Consider the following 11,279-nt stretch of genomic DNA (forward strand, 5'->3'; position numbering starts at 1 on the left):
CCTGTGTAATTTAAGTTTGACGTTAAACTTCTGAATTGTACACAGATATTGTGGGCTGTGTTTTTGGTGTTTTACAAGCACAACATTGATTTATAATAAATTAAATATGAAAAGTTACTGTTTCCATCACCTTACCGCGCATTTGAACTAAGGTAAACTCGAGATAAAATCTGCGTCTATCACGTTCAATTTCTTAGGTAATTCTGAGATTATTTTCGCATATCCGTTTCCATTTAGGCTTTCTTATGCGCATTTTCAAAACATAAATAGTTGGATAGAAAGCCCCACAAAAATTGTCCATTCCATTACTGCTCCACACTAACTTGCCGTATCTGCAACGCCCCTATATAGGGGATCATTTGGTAGAACAGCACGAACTCGGCACGGCAACTGGCTCCAAACGGCCAATCGAATGGCTATTGCCTAACAGAAACGAGTAAGAGGCAGGGAAAGGACAAATTAAGAGAAAAAAACACTTTTCCAAGCAGGCGAAGCCATGGAACGAGTTGCACTTCAGGTCTTGGGCTGTTTGCAGAAGCAGGGCTGAAGCTTTTGTGAAGCATTGCATTCTTGTGCTGGCTTTCTTTTGCTCTTCCTAATTGAGATGATCTGGGGAGCCTTCACCAGAGATCACCGTCTTTAAATGAGATGGTGTGGCATGTTGAGGCCTCTGGTTTAAGGGTTGGTGGGTATAGCGCAAGCTTCTCTTCATCTACGCATAAATCTTTCGCCTTTTACTAAAGATTTCCGTGGTGGGAAACCATTGCGAGTTTGTCATATTTTTGGGTGCTCTGGTTACAGCAGAGCAGCATACGGTTGTTCAAAAGCAGAGAGTCTCAGTTTGTCGTGGGCATGCGAAACCACAGCTAAGCAAATGGACCGTTAGTTGGTAAGAATACAAAAAATGTGTGACTAGAATCAAAAGGGTAGTTTTAGCCAACTGATTGAATTACGGAGGGGCGTTGTTAAGTTTGAGACCGCTGCTTTATTGTCCTGTTATACAGAATGAATTCAAAGTCATCAGTGGGGATCGAACCCGGTCTTCGGCGAGCAGGCGGAGATACTTGTCCCTTACTAAGAGGATCACTTTTTTTTATTTATTTTTTTGTTTATGTATTCAACAAATTTTACAAAAATTGAAACGTTTACAGGCCTCCATACATTGTTAAAAATACATGTACACACAGTTGAAGTTACTTTTGAAATTAAAAGATTTCTTTAAAAAGCCTTTACATAAACAAAATATTAAAATCACAAAAAATTCTTTAAATAGTCAGACTAAAATATTCTTACGTAATTGTCACATTAGTTAAAACATCATTAAAATCAACCATGATCGTCCGGCCTCTTCCAGTTAACATCTTCAAATATTTTACACACGTCATCAGTAAAAACATTGTAAAATTCCTCCAACTTGTCTTGTTCCTTAAAATAAAAATGCAAATGCTTCAGGCACTTTTCAACTTTCCTTTTCAACACCATTTCTACATCCATTACAATATTTTCTTTTTTGGCAGCGACTCTCCTTTCCCATATTGCACTTTTCATCAACATAACAAGCAGGTTAATCACTTTTCTGTTCTCACATTTTTTGTGTTCTCCCAACATTAACATCTTGTTCCAGTCCATTTCTTTCTCGTCTTGTCCCCTCTCAGCCTCTCAAACAAACATTTACATTTTTCGTTAAAAACATTCAATTTCTTACAGTATAAAAACACATGTAAAAACCCCTCGTCTTCTTCTTTACACACTTTACAAGTTGCGTTTTGCTCCATCCCAATTTTGTTCAACAAAGCATCTGTAAAAATTGCCTTGTGCCTTATCAGATACTCTGAGTTTCCCAGTTTCGTCTCAATTAACTTCCCCTTCATATTGCTCCATATATTTTCTTCTCTCAGATCTTTGTGTTTCTGTAGCCAGTATTCGTTCGCAACAGGTTTCTTAAACAATATCTCTTAACACAATAAATTTTCAGTACATGTCTTAATTCTTAGTTCCAACATGACGTACACATCTTTCTCTTGTTTCCCCTGTTCCATGTTTTCTATTTTTCTAATCCAATCTTCAGGTATTGCACTTTTGATTATGGTAAACTTATTTACAATTTCTTTTCTGCTATATTCTTCTTTTGCTTCCTCCAAAGTGTCCACAATGTACTGTACAGGTAAAAATCCCTCCTTAAACTCGTATAAAACATCTCTCACTTTCGTGATCCCAACATCCCACCACTTCTTAAAAAACACTTCTTTTCCTTGGTTGAAAATGTTCTTATTTAAAAACAGAGGTTGGTTTAAAAAGCTCTCTCTACAATTCGGGATGTGCTGTACAAAAGGTAAAAAATTTCCCCATGCGCTCATCATGTCCTTGTAAAAATCCGGCATCTTTTCTGTCATCTAAGCTTTAGTTTTCATCCATAAAATGTCATCACCCAAGTTAAAATATATTCTCAAAAACAAGTAGGAGAAAGAGGATTTTTTAATATGGGTGTGGAATTTTATGAAAACTAAAGCTTAGATGACAGAAAAGATGCCGGATTTTTACAAGGACATGATGAGCGCATGGGGAAATTTTTTACCTTTTGTACAGCACATCCCGAATTGTAGAGAGAGCTTTTTAAACCAACCTCTGTTTTTAAATAAGAACATTTTCAACCAAGGAAAAGAAGTGTTTTTTAAGAAGTGGTGGGATGTTGGGATCACGAAAGTGAGAGATGTTTTATACGAGTTTAAGGAGGGATTTTTACCTGTACAGTACATTGTGGACACTTTGGAGGAAGCAAAAGAAGAATATAGCAGAAAAGAAATTGTAAATAAGTTTACCATAATCAAAAGTGCAATACCTGAAGATTGGATTAGAAAAATAGAAAACACGGAACAGGGGAAACAAGAGAAAGATGTGTACGTCATGTTGGGGGAGAAACTAAGAGATTTTAAAGAATGTACTGTGAAAATGTTTTATTGTTTTTTTAGAGATTGTGTTTTTAAGAAACCTGTTGCGAACGAATACTGGCAACAGAAACACAAAGATCTGAGAGAAGGAAATATATAGAGCAATATGAAGGGGAAGTTAATTGAGACGAAACTGGGAAACTCAGAGTACCTGATAAGGCACAAGGCAATTTTTACAGATGCTTTGTTGAAAAAAATTGGGATGGAGCAAAACGCAACTTGTAAAGTGTGTAAAGAAGAAGACGAGGGGGTTTTACATGTGTTTTTATACTGTGAGAAATTGAATGTTTTTAACGAAAAATGTAAATGTTTGTTTGAGAGGCTGAGAGGGGGACAAGACGAGAAAGAAATGGACTGGAACAAGATGTTAATGTTGGGAGAACACAAAAAATGTGAGAACAGAAAAGCGATTAACCTGCTTGTTATGTTGATGAAAAGTGCAATATGGGAAAGGAGAGTCCCTGCCAAAAAAGAAAATTTTGTAATGGATGTAGAAATGGTGTTGAAAAGGAAAGTTGAAAAGTACATGAAGCATTTGCATTTTTATTTTAAGGAACAAGACAAGTTGGAGGAATTTTACAAAGGTTTTACTGATGACGTGTGTAAAATATTTGAAGATTTTAACTGGAAGAGGCCGGACGATCATGGTTGATTTTAATGATGTTTTAACTAATGTGAAAGAAGTTTTGTTATGAATAGGAATATTTCACTCTGATTATTTAAAGAAAGTTTTATGATTTTAATATTTTGGTTTGTGTAAAGGCTTTTAAAAGAAATCTTTTATTTTCAAAAGTACTTTTTAACTGTTTTTACATGTATTCTTAAAAATGTATGGAGGCCTGTAAATGTTTTCAATTTTTGTAAAATTTGTTGAATACATAAACAAAAAGTGTATCCGTTAGTATAAGTGGACGTATCTCGCTGTTGGCGAGAGGGGTTCGATTCGCTGACGGGGAGTGTTACTTTGAATTTAATTCTGTATTGACAGACAATAAGCAGCTGGCTCAAACTTAAAACAGCCTCTCCATATTCGAATCAGTTGCTTAAAACTACCACTTTGTTGTCATATTGCAGTCAACACATTTTTTTGTTTTTGTTATTTTCTTTGCCCAACGTAAGCTGTATGTCCATTTGCTTAGCTGTGGTTTCGCATGCCCACGACAAACTGAGACTCTCTGCTTTTGAACAACCGTATGCTGCTCTGCTGTAACCAGAGCACCCAAAAATATGACAAACTCGCAATGGTTTCCCACCACGGAAATCTTTAGTAAAAGGCGAAAGATTTATGCGTAGATGAAGAGAAGCTTGCGCTATACCCACCAACCCTTAAACCAGAGGCCTCAACATGCCACACCATCTCATTTAAAGACGGTGGCTCTGTGAGCCCCCAGATATTCTTGCAGAGAAAAGAAACCAGCACAAGAATGCAATGCTTCACAAAGTTCAGCCCTGCTTCTGCAACGCCAAGACTGAAGTGCAACTAGTTCACTGGTTCGCTGCTTGGAAAAGTGTTTTTTTTCTTAAGTTGTTTTTCCTGTTCTTACTCGTTTTTTGGCAATACTCAATTCGATCTTGCGTTTGGAGCCAGTTGCGTGCGAGTTTTGGTGCGTCTACAAGTGTATCCCGTTAGTATGTGGGGGCGTTGCAGATCCGGCAAGTTAGCGGGGTGTGGAGCAGTAACGGATTGGGCAATTTTTGTGGGGCTTTCTATCCAACTATTTATGTTTTGAAAATGCGCATGAGAAAGCCTAAATGGAAACGGATATGCGAAAATAATCTCAGAATTACCTAAGAAATTGAACGTGCAAGACGCAGATTTTTTCTCGAGTTTACCTTAGTTCATATGCGCGTTAAGGTGATGGAAACAGTTAATTGTCATATTTAATTTATTATAAATCAATATTGTGCTTGTAAAACACCAAAAACACAGCCCACAATATTTGTGTACAATTCAGAAGTTTAAGGTCATACTTAAATTACACAGGCATTTTTGTGCATGAGCGCGTGCTGGTGGAGAGGCTAATGTGTATAACAAATTAGGCATATTAAGCATCTAATCATCCGTTAACCATATTTCATCAGGTCTTCTCCGTCTCTTCGCAGCATTTAATACAACTTGTCCAACAATACAAATATCTCTCTCTGAAGTGTCCATCACGACAAGTCTAATTCAATATATAATGCAAGCATGCGATGTGCATGCCTACGCGTCAGAAGACTTCCCACATTTCAGAAGTGTATCAACGTTTATAGGCTATGTATTCGTGGAGTACGCCTAATATTTGACAATTAACAGATTAACAAAACGAAAGGGAAAAAATGGTGACATTGTGCTGCTGAAACTGTTTCAGTTTGTGATGCGCAGCGCTCCACAAATGAGATCAAGGAAAGGAGATGACAGAGCGCATCCTGTAAATTTTCTCTATTTTACAAAAGCACAATGTTTTGTTTGTAGTCCAAGTGTGCAGCATTCCTATCGAACGACATACGTACACACAGTCTTACCTGTTTGACCATAAATATTCCTGGAGTTTTTTTTAGTTGTTCCCGCCGTTATAAGTAACAGCTCAAGCGTTTGCGCTGGTGCACACACAATATTTCACCTTGCAGCAACATGACAGCCTGTTCATTATCAAAATAAAATAGTTATTGCCATTATAATTATTACAAGTGCTTTTTAATTGAATATATGCACGCAACAGGTCAGCACTAACATTTTCCACTAGCGCTTGAGTAGCGGGATCTGCTAAATGAGGTAACGGATAGGAGTTCGGAAGTGCCGGATCTGGATCCTATTGTCCTTTTAAATATAATCCTGTCATGTAGTGTGTGTGGGCTTGGAATTTTAGCATGTCTGTGTAAATATGTATGACTGATTTATGAGACAAACAGTGTTGCGTGTGAGCATGCATCAAACTTATTGTTTCTGGCTATATATGCATTCATGCATAAGTTTAACGGGGTAGAAACGTGACAGGTGGGAAAACAGATCCTGTACCCAAATTACCTCCGAACCCCGTTTAAATATTATCCTGTCATGTGTAACATGTAGTGTGTGTGGCCTTGACTGTTTTTCATGTCTCTGTAAATATGAATAAATGCTCGATGAGACAAACAGTGTTGCTTGTGAACGGGGATCAAACTTATCGTTTTCCGGCTATATATGCATCCATGCATAAGTTTACGGGGTAGAAACGTGACAGGTAGGAAAAACAGATCCTGTCCCAAAATTACCTCCAACCCTCTTTAAATATTATCCTGTCATGTATAGCATGTAGTGTGTGGCCTTGACAGTTTTGCATGTCTCAGTAAATATGAATAAATGCTCGATGAGACAAACAGTGTTGCATGTGAGCAGGGATCAAACTTATTGTTTCCGGCTATATATGCATCCATGCATAAGTTTACGGGGTAGAAACGTGACAGGTAGGAAAAACAGATCCTGTCCCAAAATTACCTCCAACCCTCTTTAAATATTATCCTGTCATGTATAGCATGTAGTGTGTGGCCTTGACATTTTAGCATGTCTTTGTAAATATAAATAAATGCTGTTAACAAACGTGTTGTTGTGAGCAGGTTAATTATTGTTTTGGCTATGTTGCTTATGCATAAGTTTAAGGGGTAGAAGTGGCATGGAGGACAGCATCCTGTCTCAAATACTCAACCCTTTTAATTTTCCGTCATGTATTAAGTAGTGTGTGGCCTTGACATTTTTGCATGTCTCTGTAAATATGAATAAATGCTCGTTGAGACAAACAGTGTTGCTTGTGAGCAGGGATCAAACTAATTGTTTCTGGCTATGTATGCATCCACGCATATGTTTAACGTAGGTAGAAACGTGACAGGTAGTAAAAACAGATCCTGTCCCAAAATTACCCCCAAGCCCCTTTCAAATATTATCCTGTCATGTGTAACATGTAGTGTGTGTGGCCTTCACATTTTTGCATGTCTCTGTAATTATGAATAAATGCTCGATGAGACAAACAGTGTTGCTTGTGAGCAGGGATCAAACTGATTGTTTTTCACTATATGTGCATCCTTGACAACTAAGAATGTTGCTGTCAGAGGAGGGTCCCCTATGTTCAATGAGAAACAAAATCAAAGAGGACCGGGGCTTCAAACCACCAACCTGCCAATGTCAAACCCAAAGCACTAACTACTACACCAGTTTTGAGAATGCTGCTGTCACATAGGATTTCCCCTGTGTTCAATGAGAAATAAGAAGGGGGACCAGGCTTCAAACCACCAATCTGCCTATCCCTATCCCAAAGTAAAAGCGAAGGCAAGCAAGGTAGAAAAGTGCCAGATCCTGCTCCTAAATTTTCCCAAAGCCTTTCAAATATTATCCTGTCATGTGTAACATGTAGTTTGTGTGGCCTTAACATTTTAGCATGTCTATGTAAATATGAATAAATGCTTGATGAGACAATCAGTGTTGCTTGTGTGCAAGCATCAAAGTCAATGTTTTTGACTATATGTGCACCCGTGACAACTAAGAATGTTGCTGTCAAGTGAGGTTCCCGTGTTCAATGTGGAAAAGAAAAAGGGGACCGGGGCTTCCGTCCCCCAACCTGCCCATGTCAAACCCAAAGCACTGACCACCACACCAGTCGGCCAATTGTACGGACCCGCTTGAAAGGGAAGCCAATCATGGGTCAAATATGCCAGCTTTGCAGGGGGAACGGTATCTCAAAGCTGAGAATTGTCTTGTCACATATTGTTCCAGCTGTGTTCCATGAGATAGAAAGTCCCTACTTGTCTCACACTTGCACCGCTGACTTTCAAAACCAATACAAGTAGGTTCTTAGAGTTTAAGGCTCATTTCATTGAATCTTTCAAAGCAGGAAAACGTATAATGACGACTAAGAACGATGCTGTCAGATGAGGTTCCCCTGTGCTCAACGAGAAAAAAAAAGATGGGGGCCGGGACTTCAAACCACCAACCTGCCTATCTCAAGCCCAAAACACTAATCACTGCAGCGGTTGGCCGATGTACCCTCCTCCCTGAAAAATTATTCTGTCACGTGTAACATTTAGTGTGTGTGGATAATGAAATTTTAGAATGTCTATGTAAATATGAATAAATGCTTCATGAGACAAACAGTGTTGCCGCTGCATCATTTGTAAATTCTGAGGGGGCTTTGCAGATCCGGCAAGTTAGCGGGGTGTGGAGCAGTAACGGAATGGGCAATTTCTGTGGGGCTTTCTATCCAACTTTTTATGTTTTGAAAATGCGCATGAGAAAGCCTAAATGGAAACGGATATGCGAAAATAATCTCAGAATTACCTAAGAAATTGAACGTGCAAGACGCAGATTTGATCTCGAGTTTACCTTAGTTCAAATGCGCGTTAAGGTGATTGAAACAGTTAATTGTCATATTTAATTCATTATAAATCAATGTTGTGCTTGTAAAACACCAAAAACACAGCCCACAATATTTGTGTACAATTCAGAAGTTTAACGTCAAACTTAAATTACACATGCATTTTGTGCGTGAGCGCGTGCTGGTGGAGGCTAATGTGTATAACAAATTAGGCATATTAAGCATCTTATCATCCGTTAACCGTATTTCATCAGGTCTTCTCCGTCTCTTCGCAGCATTTAATACAACTTGTCCAACAACACAAATATCTCTCTCTGAAGTGTCCATCACGACAAGTCTCATTCAATATATAATGCAAGCATGCGATGTGCATGCCTACGCGTCAGAAGACTTCCCACATTTCAGAAGTGCATCAACGTTTATAGGCTATGTATTCTTGGAGTACGCCGAATATTTGACAATAAACAGATTAACAAAACGTAAGGGAAGAGGAAAAAAGCCATTGCCTTTTATAGCACCAAACCGGATAGTGTAGCACAGGGATATCCCCCTTTTATCAAGGACTCGCTGCTGTATATTATGCTTATGAGAAGGCTTCTACTTTGACTTTGGGATACCCAGTGACTATATATGCACATCACAAGGTGGTTGAAATGTTAGAACAGGACAGATTTGTTTTGACACAGGCCAAAAGCTTGACATATTCATCTTTTAACATATCCAGATGTAACAATAAAACATTGTACTACTGCAACACCAATACTGCATGCTGAAGCTGATTATTTTGTGGATGGTTCTTGTTTCAGAGACCATCTGGGAAATCATGCTGGTTTTTCTGTGGTTAAGCGAAAAGGAGATGGATTTGTACCTGTGATTTCTCAACATTGTGAGCAGCCTTGATCAGCACAACTGGCTGAATTAAAAGCTTTAACCACAGCTTGTGAATTAGCAAAGGAACGAATTGTAAATATTTACACAGACTCTGCTTATGCACATGGAGTGTACCATTTATATGGGGCCATCTGGAAACAGAGAGGATTTAAAAAGAGTGACGGTACCCCAATACAACATGCAGAGCAAATTGTACAATTGATTTCTGCAATGATACAACAAAAACTTTTAGCCGTTGTTAAGTGTCAAGCACACAAAAAGGGAAATTATTTTGTAATACTAGGAAGCAATGCTGCTGATGCTGAGGCTAGAATAGCTTCAGTATGCCAAACTGCAGTAATGGCTCCCATGGTATTAGTACAACCCGAGCCCCGAATTGCAGACCTTGCTCGCATACAGGAGCAGGCAAGTGCTGTCGAACAGTCAGTATGGCAGCAAAGGGGGGCCACAAGAGATGTAAATGGAGTATAGCAATCTCATGAAGGACTAATAATTGCACCGCATGCCTTATTGACTGTATTAATTTCAGAGACACATGGGTTTGATCACTACGGTCGCAATGAGATACTTCGAAAAATCAAACAACAAGGATATTGGTCACCTTATTTGCAAGCAACAGTGGATGATTACCTAACAGGATGTGACATTTGTGCTCAGAACAATGTTAGGAAAGGGACTTCAGCACTCATAGGACACATCCCTGTACCTGAGACACCTTTTAAACACTTAGTAATGGATTATGTTGACATGATTAAGTCAGTCAGAGGCAAAATATACATGCTGGTGATTATAGACAGATTCAGCAGATGGGTGGAAGCTGTGCCATCAGCAGACCAGGGCTCTGGGAGTGTGATTAAGTTTGTAACAAGAGAAGTTATCCCCAGGTTTGGAATTCCATCTGACATCAGTTCGGAGAACGGCTCTTCGTTTATTCAAATAACTGTAAAAACTGTCTTGCAACAATTGCGAATAAAGCAGCGTCTAGGCTGCTTTTATCATCCCCAAAGCCAAGGGATGGTTGAGAAGGCTAATGGAACTCTAAAAGCAAAGATAAATAAAATCTGTGCAGATTCCAAATTGAACTGCGTAGATGCTTTACCGCTGGCACTAATGAACTATTGCATGCAAACCAACAGAACCACAAATCTGACCCCACATTAAATGCTCACGGGCAGACCTATGCCTGTGCCATATTTAGGGGGGCCCTTATGATGGACCGCCTTTAGAGCAATAGCAAGTTGAATTGAAATCTTACATGAGACAATTAACTGCTATTATTATTATAATATAATAATATAATTACTATTAGCAGTGCCGAGGGCCCAGAGAGGACGAAGAAGCTCTGTGTGCAATTGTTCCTGGAGACAAAGTCTATCTGAGCGTCTTCAGAAGGAGATGGAATGAGCCACAGAGAGAACGCCCTAGAGGGTTCCCTCTAGATTAGATTACACATACAATATGAATGCTTTAATGGAACAAACACAGAGGGTGGAAGTAATGTGGGATTGTTTGAAGGAAATTGCATAACTATTTGGAATTTGGATAAAAGCATGCGAAGTCAAAAGTGTCATGGCTCTGCTTCCTTAGTCATGTTTTTCTTGGTCCTGTAGCAGAGCCATGACAAAGTCTTTGGTTATGTGTGGAGAGAAACATATTGTTGTCCGTTTGACTATAATATACGTTCTCTCCAGTGTCTTGTCATTGGCCCCATTCCTCTCGTTTCCTCATTATGTTTCCCTGAGTGTTTAATGTCCCACACCTGTCCCATGTCGTTATCCCTCGTTTGTGTTCCTATATTTACCCTCATGTTTCTTTGTCCTGTGCTCGTGTATTGTGTATGTGTTCATGCCGTCGCCCGTGTTCCTGTGTCCTGTGAGAACTGTGAGTCTTGTGTTGTGTGAGAACTGTGAGTCTTGTGTTTTTGCTTTAGTTTTACCCTGCCTTGTTTTAGTTTAAGACGTTGTGTCGAGTTCCTTGAGTTTAGTTATTTGTCTTGTTTTCATTTTTCCCCCTCGTGGGAAGTCTTTTGTTTTATATATATATATCAGTTTCGTTTTCCCCATTGTGGGTGTTTTTGTTTGTGTTTCTGTTAAATAAATATATCTGTTAACCCCTT

The 11,279-nt window shown here is 38.9% G+C and overlaps 2 non-coding genes across 2 annotated transcripts; one reads left to right on the plus strand and one right to left on the minus strand.

Annotated features, from left to right (window-relative positions):
* Positions 1–692: 692 nt before the first annotated feature.
* Positions 693–808, plus strand: LOC130550682 (U5 spliceosomal RNA). Its single transcript, XR_008962467.1, has one exon. It is a non-coding gene; the product is annotated as a U5 spliceosomal RNA (small nuclear RNA).
* Positions 809–4,145: 3,337 nt separating this feature from the next.
* LOC130550683 (U5 spliceosomal RNA) lies at positions 4,146–4,261 on the minus strand. Its single transcript, XR_008962468.1, has one exon. It is a non-coding gene; the product is annotated as a U5 spliceosomal RNA (small nuclear RNA).
* Positions 4,262–11,279: the final 7,018 nt, after the last annotated feature.

This window comes from Triplophysa rosa, unplaced genomic scaffold (assembly GCF_024868665.1).
Source record: "Triplophysa rosa unplaced genomic scaffold, Trosa_1v2 scaffold397, whole genome shotgun sequence".
NCBI classification, from domain to species: domain Eukaryota; kingdom Metazoa; phylum Chordata; class Actinopteri; order Cypriniformes; family Nemacheilidae; genus Triplophysa; species Triplophysa rosa.